The sequence below is a fragment of the Branchiostoma lanceolatum genome, chromosome 18 (genome assembly GCF_035083965.1).
Source record: "Branchiostoma lanceolatum isolate klBraLanc5 chromosome 18, klBraLanc5.hap2, whole genome shotgun sequence".
NCBI lineage: Eukaryota > Metazoa > Chordata > Leptocardii > Amphioxiformes > Branchiostomatidae > Branchiostoma > Branchiostoma lanceolatum.
Genome location: NC_089739.1, coordinates 4,105,781 through 4,118,882, shown reverse-complemented (window position 1 = coordinate 4,118,882; position 13,102 = coordinate 4,105,781). Strand labels below are relative to the sequence as shown.

Below are 13,102 nucleotides of genomic sequence, written 5' to 3'. Positions count from 1 at the left end.
ATTGAAATATTAATCTGAAGTACAGAAGGTACCTATCTGAGTAGTGAGGCTGTTGTAGTACCTTTTAACGTACTCAAGGGACCCCATTTTATGTCCCTTCCGAAAGACGAATGCAGCTCCAACCAGGATGCCCTTCCCTTATATAACAAGGACTACTGTATATGCAGAAATGTTCGTGGTGGTTTTATGTTCGCGGTTTTCGCGGCGACCGTTTCACCGCGAATTTAAAACCACCGTCAACATTTTTGTCCGATACTGTGGCAGTATTTGACTTAAGCACGGCCGCAAACTTAAAACTACCGTGAACACACAATTTTCGCCTAACATTAAATGCATTTACAGTATTTAAAACTTGATTACTGCGTTCAATGACCGCTGTGTTAGTGGACATTGACCAGCCTTGTCTTCCAACACCCACTCAGGCCAAACAAATAAAACCCCAGGCGGATATTTGGTGTCCAAACAGGGGGAGACAACTTTGCCCCCCGCCAGTCCCTTGCCAGTCGGTCCCCAGATGTCTTTCACGTGAACAAAGGTGCACTTTCTTCAGCCAAACCCCCTGGGTTTAAAATAAACACTTTTTAGACTTCAACGCAATGGAAAATCGTATTACAGGAAGTCTCTAGTGCTTCAGAAATCTGTACTAGTTCAGAAAATATTTGATTTGTGTCTGAAGTACAACGTTATTGATCTTCTCGCCGTGACTTTCAATTCTAACCTTTTGCAGAAGCACTGGTTTTAATTTTCACCAACCGCATCGAAACAAAAAAAATCCTAATCGCAGCAGAAATCCACAATTTTAAACAAGAAAGTACATCATTTATATCTGCATTCTTATAACTCTACACGAGACAGCCTGTTCGCAAAAATAAAGCTAGAGCTCTGTCTAAATCCCTGAGAAAGAAGGTTTGGGCTGACAAGCGTTTGGATGCGGCTATCAGCTGCGGACCATTTTTGTACACAATAGAACCCGCGCTCTTAACAAAAATAGTCGCCTTAAAACAACGTCCCTCTTCTAAAGAAAGCCAAGAGAAACAAACACACAGACACGATTTATAAAACAAGTCATCCCCACACACGAAGAAAGAATCCAGCTCTCTTCTTGGCCGTCCTGTAGCCAAGAAATCATGAGAAGACTGTGAAAACCTATATCTAGTTCATCCGTGAAGCGGTACGTGCAAGCACCGCGCCGGCCCAAAAAAATACCCCCATACAAAATCCCGATTTCTCACTATTTTAAACCAGTCAGCTTGACCAAAAACGATTGTGGTATGGAAAACACTTACCCTGATCTAAGATCGTTGTCTGAATCGTTAATCCGTGATAGTTGGGGTTGTAAATCGGCTGGAAAGTGCGGGGTTATTCTGGCGCTCAGCGCTCACAGCCGCCACGTATGGGTCTGTCTGTTGTTTTCTCTCTCAAACGTTGCGTCACACTCAGGACGAGTCCATTATACCACAAAGGGGGTGAGTTGGAACAACAACTTTGAATGAAATGAACGACAAATGTCACGCATTTTACGTCAGAACCTACGTCAATTGTAACAAAATTACCCCAACCCCAATTTACTTTTGTGCCATTGCATGCTGCTAAGGCCACATCGATTTAATCATATGGATGACATCTTCTTCTTGGCACCGTAAGTTAAGTTGATGCGAGCGTGCAAACAAAATAGAAGTTGGGCCAAAAAAGTAGCTTTCTTTATGAAATCTAAGTGGTCAGGAAGGTTTTACAAATGATTGAACTTACAGAACCTAGTATGCCAAACATTAAATTCTTAATCATATTTGTTCTTTCACATTTTCTTGGAAAATTGGAAAACTTCGATAAGGGCTTGAAATACATTTTTTATGTAAATTTATGACAAAATCAATACGTTTAACGACAGGAAAAGAGGCATGACTCTAGTATCGATTTCCGATATTATTTTTTTTATTTTTTTGTGAGTGAATTTTTGGTACATATTTGCTCATTTTGGAGCTTATTTGTACGATTTGAATCATGGTCGCAATTGTTTTTCTTCTGGACAAACATTGATGCGCGCGCGGATGTCATCCATATAATGGAGGAAGCGTGGCCTAACGCTTTGATAAAGAGTTTTATATCTTAAGTCGGGAACTTAAGTAGGTGAAGGACGGCCTTACTTAAGGTCGCACCTGGCTACGCTTGTTGTAGCAATGAATGGATTGTTATTTCCTGTCAACGGTGATAATGGTGTATTCAGATCGTGGCGTAACATCAGTTCACTATTGTGTGGTGGTTGAGATCTTCAGATGCGGCCTAAGTGAAGGTACACAAACGATAAACCTGTCAACGTAACCATGGATAGCACAAATAAACATTGCAGGTTATTGGAGATCAACTGTCTCCCGGTAGTCCTACTTTGTTATGCTAACACATACACAAACACTGTCACATGTACACGGACACCGGCACAGACACACACACACACACACACACACACACACATGCACACACACACACACACACACACACACACACAAACACACACACACACACACACACACACACACACACACATACACACAAACCGCGATCACAGTGGTCCTACACTAGTGACAGAAAAACGACTGAGAACCTCGGCACGTCTTACCTTGTTGGCGAGTTGGACGTCTGCCTCAAAAATACCGTGGGTATTGTATTTATACCTTGCTCCTCTTTTGAAATCAACCACGCCTAACACAATAGTGGCGATTATCGAACTACATCATAAGGTGTGTTAACCCCCCTTCTTATTGCAACAAAAGACAGGCATAAAGGGTGGAGTCAACCTGAAAAAGCAATGACCGTGAGAACATGAACGTTGAGGTTGACGATCCGTTTGAGTTGTTCATTAGAAATAATAATTAGAAAAATGAATGAATAAAGATTGTACATTATCCGAAGCGAACTCCTGAACTATGGCGGTCGTGAGAACTTGACTTTGGGGGTGGTATTTAGCATAGTATAGGCTTTTCAATTTCAAGTTTAGCTCACATTAAAGCAGACAATAGTTGTTATAGAAAACATTACCTACGAGTAAAAAAGCTGAGGTTTACCTGACCTTAAGAACATGACCCGAAAGGTTGATCGACGACCTCTCGGGCAGAATTACGGAAAGGCAACAATAAGATGCAAGCCCCTGTAGCTCAACCGGTAGCAGCATCACAGTTGAGCTCATGGTTCAAATTAGTTGTTAACTGCATGGGAGGCTTCCGTTCAAATCCTGGGAAGGGCATCTCGTTTGGGGCTGCACCCGTCTTTCGGAAGGGACGTAAAATGGGGTTTAAATGAAAGAGGTGGCCTCCAATGGGGGTACTATTTCTGTCTGCATTTGTGTGTTTGCAGCTATAACTTTTGATCCTGGCGATTTGGGGCAACGTAACAGTGTTTTCAGGTTTTGGAGAATTATAAATCTTAAAGGTACAATGCAGCGTGGTACAGCCATTAAATCAGCTGTCGCAGAAGCATTCGATCGACAACATGGGTATGCCCGAAGGCTACGACACGTCAAAACCTACGTCAAACGTAACAAAATTATCTCAGGTAACAACCTCACAAATTAGGTTTGGGCCGAATTGTATTCGTTGTTCTTAAGTTCTAATCATTTCATTCCTTCGCTTGATAAAGTTATCTGTGAATGCTTAGTCAACTATCAACTACATATTCTTACCCTCCAAGCAGAGGAATGGTTTTGGCTGGTTTCTGACGTGTTTTTAGGCATTTTTGTCGGGCTTTCTATTTTGTCCCGTTTTCTTTATGACGTCGCCAAGCCATTGGCAGAAAGGTCGAGGACGTGTTTTGGTAATAAATGAATTTTCAATTTGTTTCCTATCGTATACAGATTGACTAGTATTGTCTGGGGACGAGTACGGCCTTGGGGTGGGCACTAAATGAAGTTACGCAAACAAATTACCCTGTCAACGTAACCATGGTAGCACAAACAAACATGGGTATTTAAGTCGCCTGTGTACGTAGTGGGTAGGGTTGAGCTAATGTTTAAGCGAGTACTATGCAGTCAGATTGTTTTTGTGATTGTCTGTTTTGGACGTTTTTTTAATGCGTTTCTATCGGGCTTTCTATTTTGTCTAGCTTTAGTCCGCTAACCAAGCTCCGAGGAGCTGGACTCCAGGCCAATTTTGTCCGCCAGCTTGAAAAAGGAAAATTGACAAAATAGAAAGCCCGATAAAAACGCACAAAAAGACGTCAAAAACAAGCCGGAATCTAACCTCTGCTTGGTGGGGAAAAAAACAATGTATTCGTCAAATATTTCTTTTTTTTCAAGTTCGATATTGTTTTTTCCTTTCTTTCTTTCTTTCTTTCTTTCTTTCTTTCTTTCTTTCTTTCTTTCTTTCTTTCTTTCTTTCTTTCTTTCTTTCTTTCTTTCTTTCTTTCTATCTCTTTTCATCGACTCATTCTTCCCTCTTCCGAGCCAAGCTAAAATCCACACAGGTCCCCCCTCTATGTGTTCCTGGTGGTTTCGCCCTGTGGGTTGGTCAATGTTTACGTCTGAAGTTCGTTCGTCATTGGTCATGACCGCGTCATGTGACAGGGGTATAGCCTGGGTTTATTTTTGGCGGGAAAGTGGCGCGTGCGGATGTTGTTGTTTTGATGTCCTCAGCTGTCCCCAGGCATATCATCGTGTTACATCAAGAATGAGAGAGAAGAAATATAGCCTCCATAGCAGGCTTTGAACCGGCTTTTTAGGGGGCTGAATAATACGCTTTTTGTAGCCAGCCCGTAACCATCAGCCACCCCGTAACCATTTACCTTTTACGGCGAGATGGTTACGGGGTGGCTGATAGAGTCAATTCCACATTACCGAGAGGGTGTTTGTTGCCTTTTGTTCTAACATTTACAAAACCTTTGTAACAATCTAATTGAGATAAGTAACTGTTAAGAACAATTTCCAACATTTATTTGATGTTCTAAATATTTTTTGCTGTGTTCCAACAGGTGAAACAAATTTCCAACATTGAACACATTATTTGTATTAGTTTCCAAACTGTTGCAACATAGATTGATCATTTGTTTGAACATGTTCCAACATTCTACAAATATGATATAACTGGGTCAGTGGGCTGGGAACAGGGCAATTCACACATCTCTTCAAAGTATAGGGGATTAGGCCTAGGTGCCATGCATAGACACTTAAAGACAAAAGAGTTGCCAGTGTCCAGACGTGAAATCTAAAAATATACAGAGGCAGACAATAGAGCGTGATTAGCACCTACTTTTATGGGGGCAATAACCCAAATCTACCATTTTGAGAATGATGCAAAATGTTGGAACATGTTCCAACAGTAGAACAATCACACAGATGTTTGAAAACTGTTCTAAATAAAGAGATATTTGTGCAAATACTTTCATAATATTTCCAAAACATAGAGATGAGTTCAAACATGTTCAAACTTTCATTTCTAATTGTTTGAACGGTCTGGAATTATTTTGACTGAAATAGTCTTTTCTCTAAAATTGTTCAAACTTATTAGCAATATCATCTGAAAACCCTCTCGGTGACATGGAATTGACTCTACAGTGATGGTTATAATACGGGCTGGCTGCAAAAAGTGGAGGCTAGAGGAAATACACCAACAACAAACACGACTGGTGTGCTGGTATTGTGATGACAAGTGGGTCCAAACTTGGGCCGTTACTAATGTGGCAGTGATCCGGACTTGACTCTGTGAACTTGGCCTTTCTAAATTTGGTTAACAAGGACTTATAGCCTATATGCAACACGCGTGACAATATCATGTACATCTATTTTTTAACTACCGGTTCTAGTAGATAGGATATTATATGGACTAAAATAGGGATATGGATATTACATGGACTGAAAGGGGGATATGGATATTACATGGACTGAAATAAATGTAGGGACGTGGACTGAAATAAGGATATGGATATTGACTGAAATAGGGATATGGGTACATTTTTTAAGAACAATGTGCTAATTCTAGCTTACAGGGGGCTTTATTGTCGACTTACGTGTGGCCAATATGCCGTTGAAATAATAGCATGAGATTGATATCAATTTGTTGCCTTCTCCAAGAGGGTTATGTTTTCGGTCATGCGGTGGTCAAATTGGTGGACTGATTGCAAATGAACACCGTTTCTAAATTTTCTTACTTTCCATTGTAGCTCAAAGGGTTATTTTTCCCTCGCGTTTTATGATATCATTTTTTTCGCATTTAATTTACTTCAAACATCTTATATTTTGTAAGTTTATCTGTCTTATCTTATCTGTTTTGTAAGTCGGAATATGGCGGTTCACCTTGCCTTTCATCCTTCAAGGACCTTGACTTTGAAACAAGCATTGATACTGCATAAAGCAAAAGGGGAATCAGTTTGGCAGCCTGACACCTCGAAAGTACGTTAAGAGAAGACTAGTGCTGCATACCTAAACTCATGTTCAGGTCTGGATTCATGCCATATTTTCTTTTTTCAGTGTAAATTTCATGATCTATGGAACTTCGGGTTTTTAGATGCTTTAGAAGAAGAAGGAGAATATAAGCGAGAGTTTTCTTTGGTAAGTCCGGACTTGTTTCTAGACAATTAGGTTTTTTTTACTTGAACCTAAACGTTAGGTTCAGTCCAGGTCCGGGGTTTAGGTATGCAACACTAGCCGCAGATATATATAAAAAACACCCAGCCTATCGCTAAATTCAAATAGACATCCAATTATACAACTTATCTGTAGAGAACTGCATGCAGGGCAGACTCGAAAGTCCTAATCCCTCATCTGTTTCATATTGTACAGTAAGCTCGTTCTCATTTTTGTAACTTCCGTTACCGTTGAAGTAATACGTTCTTGACATTAAGATATGCATATGCAACATATAAGGTGCCAAACTGTCGTTTTTATGACGACTTAAAACTTTTCTGGCTTTTAAAAACGACAGTTTGGCATCTTATATGTGGCATGTCCTAATGTCAGAAATGTCTTACCATAAACGGCAACGGAAGTTACAAAATATGTACATTTAAATGAGAACGAGCGAGTCGCATCACAGGCTCCAACGGTCTGCGAAGTCAATCCTTTTTATAACGTCTAAGGCCGTGTTGATTTGACTATATGGATGCCATCCTCTGGGAACCCAAAACTGATGCGAGCGTGCGAATAAAAAAAAGTTTTCCATGAAAAAAGGTTGCCTTAATTATGAAATCTACGTGGTCAGGAAGGTTGAGGAAATGACTTAACACACAGGGAATAGTATACCAAATAATGGATTCTTCATTTGTGGTCTTTCACGTTCTCTTCTTTGAGTTTTGCATTCTAGACATAAGTATCTGTTTTCCGAAATATCCTGCATGTATTTGTCTATTTTGTAGCTGCTTTCCACGATTTACAGTATGGAAGAAAACTTTTTTTTCTTTGGAAATGGACGAAAATTGATGCGCGCGCGGATGTCATCCATATAGTCAAATCAACATGGCCGAAGTGTCTGATCAGCTAGTGAAGATGGTTTCTCCGAGTTTCATCCTTCCTTTAAGGAGATGCCCCACAGAGTGTGCGTGGGCGGGGTAAGGAGTTATAGACACGCACTGGTGCACTGTCCGAGGATGCACCGTAGATTTTCGGAGAATTACTCAAAATATTCACAGAACTAAATGCCAACAACCTCCAGCTATGCCAGGGTTGTCTAAGTATAGTTGGCAATCGATATTACCGAATATACGGTGCAAAATATACCAAGCTTACAGTGCAGTTTTGCTACTATACTAGCGGCTTCCTACGGTACTTCAGCGAAACTTCGAAGATCTAAAGTTCTGAACATGGTATGGTCGTGAATGGTGGATAACTCTCTGGGCAGGGAGTAATTATAATATGTGTAAGTTTGGGCCTCCTAGCGGCTTGTTTGAAACTGCAGCGGGCCTTTTTGTTGGGAACCTTGGAAGAGGATAACTCAAACAGGGGTTGATAAATTTTTATTTGGAAATGTACTAAGTATAAAAAGCATTTAAAAACTCCTATTCCTAATTCTACGAAGTCTTCGCCAACGTCATTAACCTTTAGCACACTGAAGTAGCCATCTGGCCCCTAATTCTCTATTGGTTACAGAGTTCGGCAGCAGGGAGAAGGTTAAACATAATGCAATATACATATAACAGCATTTTGATTTGCATTACGCTGTCTCGCCATTTGTAATTCCATTTTACATAGAGCCGCCACGTTGAGTATCCTCTCTCTGTAAATCAATATTAACCGTGACTCACCAACGTGCTAGATATTCCTAGTCTCCAAGCAGACCCAACGGTTGCAAAGACCGTATCCAACTGGCAGAAGGAGTTTTGTTTGCAGCCCGACGGTGCCTGACAACTTCTCTGGCTGACTGGAGCTTCTCTGGCTAGCTTGGACGATTTGGGCACCGTGGAGATCTGCTTGGAGATTAAGATATTCCTCCATTAACTCTCGCCTCCTCATTTACTTCAGCGATGTCACTGACCAGGAGTTCAGCGCCCCCGTCCTGTCGTATCTGATGAATCGGTGCAATCACGGTTCAAGAAGTCATCAAGAAGCCTTAAGAGCAACAGCCGTTAAATATTCACAGGGGAAACCAGACTTCTAAAACAAATGATCAAATGCTGATCATGCTTCGTTGGTTTGTCCTGTGCCGATCGTCGTCATTTGTATTCTGCCATTCTAGATTATTCTCCAAGCAGAGGCTTCGATCGAGAGGGGTAGTTTTGTCCGGGATTTTAGGAACGTTAAAATCCCGGACAAAACTACCCCTCTCGATCGAAGCCTCTGCTTGGAGAATAATTCTAGATCTGCTAGCCTCTTAGGAGCGCGCGCACAAGTTACATGTATAACTGTGAAGCTTTTCTGAGTACGCATATCCTGCCACGTGCTACGTTGTTGAGTCGATTATTTTTAATTGCACGTCCATCATTCTGACTTGAGAGGCATATCCCATTTTCAAAGGACCGTTTAAAGAAAAGCTACCCAAAAAGTTGAAAAGCCTACCATACTATGCTAAATATACCCTGAAGTCAAGTTCTCACTTGTTTCACCTAAGTCCGTCATAGTTCTGGGATCTTTCACTCTTTGCAACTTAAACTGTTATTGCACCTTCTCACTGGATGATTGAATTATGTGACGTCAGTGTTCTAAATTTCCCAACTAGAATGAATAGGACTTTTCAAACTAGGCTTTCCTGGGGATAGATTTCAAGGAACTTTCCGAATTCAAAGCCCACTAACTTGTCAATTCCCTCAAATTCGTCGGGAATTTGATCATCGACATCCATAAGTTGCAAACGGTGGGAGATCCCAGAACTATGACGGACTTATGTGAAACAACTAGAAGACTTTTTGTCTGTGTGTCTGTCTGTCTGTCTGTCTGTTTGTGTTTGCAGATAATCGTGGTCAGGATAACGTTTTAACCTCTGGATGGATTATAATGATGTTTGGGAAGTGAGAAGGTGTTGGGAATACCAAGGTCAATGTTGATTTTGGCCCCCTGGTGTATGACTTCGGTACTGCAACTGAACTTGCCAGTTTTTGTATCTTTTGTCCTGGACATGGTTTGGTCATGTTACCGATTCGTTATCTGCCGCGTATGAATCTGTAGATTATTGATTTTCACAACTAGCTTTCAAGAAACATTAGAATCACGTTTTGTAGTCTTCACCGGCCACGCTCGATCATCACGATACTTGACGCGTGCTACTTGAGTCCAAAAATAAACTAAATAGGTCAGGTGTTTAATCTAATTTAGAATAAGTGGCAGTCTCTTGTGTCAGACACTGATGCCTGCGAACGATTGATTGCAGTCTCTCCGTTTTATCTTTGATTGAGTACAAGTGGTAGTCTCTAAAGGCACTCAATGTTGAATATTTGGACGACGTCTGAAGTAATTCTTTTGTTATCTCTTTACATACTAAGTAGAATCAAAACCTTAGCATTGAAATAACGATATTTATGGAGGAAATACACAGCATCATTGGACAGTATGAATGTGTAGAAAAGCTATGGTATTTGTTTACACCTGGCTAGTGTGTATTTTTTTGATATCGCCCAAAATAAGAAGAACTTGGTGCGGGTTGGTTTTGCGCCGCTTGTCTTGTAAATGCTGGAAATATGAATTGATAATACAAATGTACTAAAAAATGTGTCCATAATTGTTAATGACGTTGAGTTTTTGTTATTCTAAATATTTGCACTTTTGTAACCAAAATTTTACAAAGAGCCCCTTTAACACACAACCCACCCCAATTACCAGTTCATTCGTGATTCTCCTCAAACACGAATCATTCTCAGGTGCGACGAGAAATCTATATACGCTTTAATCCTCCAACGATTGAATAAAAGATGACGACCGGATACGTCCATTCCATACTGTATCTTAATTTTCGACATCAGACGCGTTTTGACGTCTTGCGAAGCGGAAATTGCATCTCTAAACGTGGGCGTAAAGGATGCGGCAAATTTAGCTTTCAACAATGCTAGTTTGTATTACCGTGGACTGATGAATTTTGTATATCCCGAAATATTCGTGATAATCTATTCCTGTGCGTAGGAGGAAGGACTAACTAGACGTTTTCTTGGATTCTGTTACCTCTGGGTACAGAGGGGCTTTTTTCAGTGTATCTGGCAGTCTGCTTGTTTGCTTCATGGTGTGTCCACAGTAATTCCAATACAGTAATAACATAAGAATGCACATTATTAGATCGATTGTTACTCATGTTGTAGATGAGTTCTCTGAAAATGTAACATATCAGTAATAGTCGATTGTTATGTATGTATGTTTACGAATTCTTGCCATACTTTGTACTGTAAATCACTTAAATATAGCGGCAGGAAAATATAGCGGTTAGGGAAAAATGTACAATTGTCGTGCAATGAAGTTCTTCCCGTCGACCACATGTCTACAAACCTGAGACACACAGTCGGCCGCCTAATCAGTCATGATCACCCACGCACGCCAGCACTTCAGCCCAGAGATAAGTGTTACACTCAATTACACTAATGTCTTATCGTAAAATAATCATAGACGTGCAGTCAATAATACCGGACTTTTCCGTGCTTTTTTTTGTCAAGTAATATCTAACAGCTGTGTCTATTTTCACATGCTGATGCTTTTCAACAAAAATTAATTGCTTTTTTATTATTGCCTGAGAACGATAGAATCCAAAATAGACAATCATGAAGAATATGCTATGAATACGGTGATGTGAAGTCGGCGGCCACGTGTATTGGGGGAGCCTCAGACGTCAAACCCCTAAAAAAAACGTAAAAGAACCGAACACACTTATTGAGAAGAGGAGGTGGCCCCGAATATGTTAGCGTTATAAGGATATGTATATGCCTTACAACAATCTACTTGTAGTATTACATCTCTCTATACAAACAGACACTAGCCGGGACGTCCTGTATTTTTCCTTAAATCACAAAATCCACAACATACGGTTGTCGATGTTACGAATCTGTCAAATCCTGTCAGAGAGAAGCTATCTACAAGGTAATCAAGTAAATCAGTCTGTTATGAAGTATGTGTAATGGGTGTTACGTTAAGTCATTTTACTATTAGATTATAGATTATAAGATATATTCATATTTGATGAATGGCGGGTAAAAGTTCAACTGCTTCGGACATACATGGAAGATACATTTTTTCACATAGTCTTTTGTAGATTTTCCCCAACTGTTGTAGAAGTTGCCACACGTTATAGGTCATATTACAATAAATTGTCAAGCAATAAAGATATTGTGATGTAAGCACACATTGCCACGGAGTGAAAAAATACCCGTAAATATTGCAACGATAAAGGAGTCTACAATACTTATTTTTACTCACTTCTTTTATGATGAAATACAGTTTTTGTCAAGAACTGAGCAATCCACTGCTTCTGTGACGTCACGTTATGCATATAAAACACGTGACTCGGTGAGCAGTGAATCATAAGCTGCAGAACGTCTATGGCGCCCCCCGTCTCTGTTGAGGGGTGGTTGTAAAGCCCTAATATAGATTGCTTCTTTTATTCTTCTTGCAAAGAAGTCTGGTTCTGTGTCTAGAATTCTTACTTTGTCTTTACTCATTCCTTGAAAAATACTGGAGTTGATCAGTTGAATATTTCATGTCTGTGTTGGCAATCACAGTTCAATTCTTGATCCAGAATCGGACTTTTACCAACGCAGATGATCTTTCGAGTGATGGTGGAGATTTAGTACGAATCCCGGGGTTTGCTATTTTGTCACGACCGCTTCTTGTGTACATCATAAACGTAAGCCAGATTTGGGGCATGTCTCTGAGGCCCAGACACAGGTCTAGAGTTCCTGGGCCAGAGCGTAGTTAAGAACATGCCGAAGGGTAGTTCTTGAGTGCAAAGCTATCTCAGCAGAAGTCCTATCTCCTCACGTACTTTGGCTTACTTTGCCAGACGTACTTAACGGTACAGTAATCACCAGAGGTTTGGGTCCGTATTTCTGGGGAAGAATTACAGTACTGGCTATACGGCGACGCGAATCTACGTACAGTGAGGCGCTAAAGGCATAGGCCCCACAACCACCATACACATACTATACATACTGTTATTCTTGTTTCTTTCACTCTTATTTATGTTCACTGTTGTCACGGTCACCTCTGTACCGTGAACGTATCATCACCGTGAAAAATCTTGTTATTACCTTCGCCGAGAAGGTTATGCAGAGGGTAGCGTTTGTATGTATGTTTGTAGTGGCACAGGATAACTCGAGAATGCCTTGATGGATTGTCTTGATATTTGGTATGTTGGTAGGTTTTGATGAGACCTAAAAACGATTAGATTTTGGGCCCCCTAGCGGCTTCTTACGGTACTGCAGCGGAACTCCCTGTTTTGATATCTCGTGTTCTGGACATGCTATCGAACTTATTTTTGAGTGGTAGATAGATCTTTGGACAGAGAGTAAGTGGTGTGGGTTTGGGCCCCCTAGCGGCTTTTTTGGAACTGCAGGAGCAGGTTTTGCGTCTGACTTTGAAAGGGAATAACTCAAGAAGGGCTTGATGGATGGTAATGATTTTTGGTAGGTAGATAGCTTGGGTGATGATGTACATAATTAGACACTTCTTATGCAAATCAGTATCTAATTTGCATAATTAATGAGGAAAGTTTATACA

At 40.5% G+C, this 13,102-nt stretch overlaps 1 protein-coding gene across 1 annotated transcript in view; it reads right to left on the bottom strand.

Moving 5' to 3' along the window:
* The window catches only part of LOC136424321 (solute carrier organic anion transporter family member 5A1-like), a 56,431-nt gene extending 54,966 nt beyond the window's left edge, over positions 1–1,465 (bottom strand). The window contains exon 1 of the mRNA XM_066412879.1: positions 1,287–1,465. The gene's annotated coding sequence lies outside the window, so the exon portion shown is untranslated. The remainder of the gene's footprint in view (positions 1–1,286) is intronic.
* Between the last annotated feature and the right edge of the window lie 11,637 nt (positions 1,466–13,102).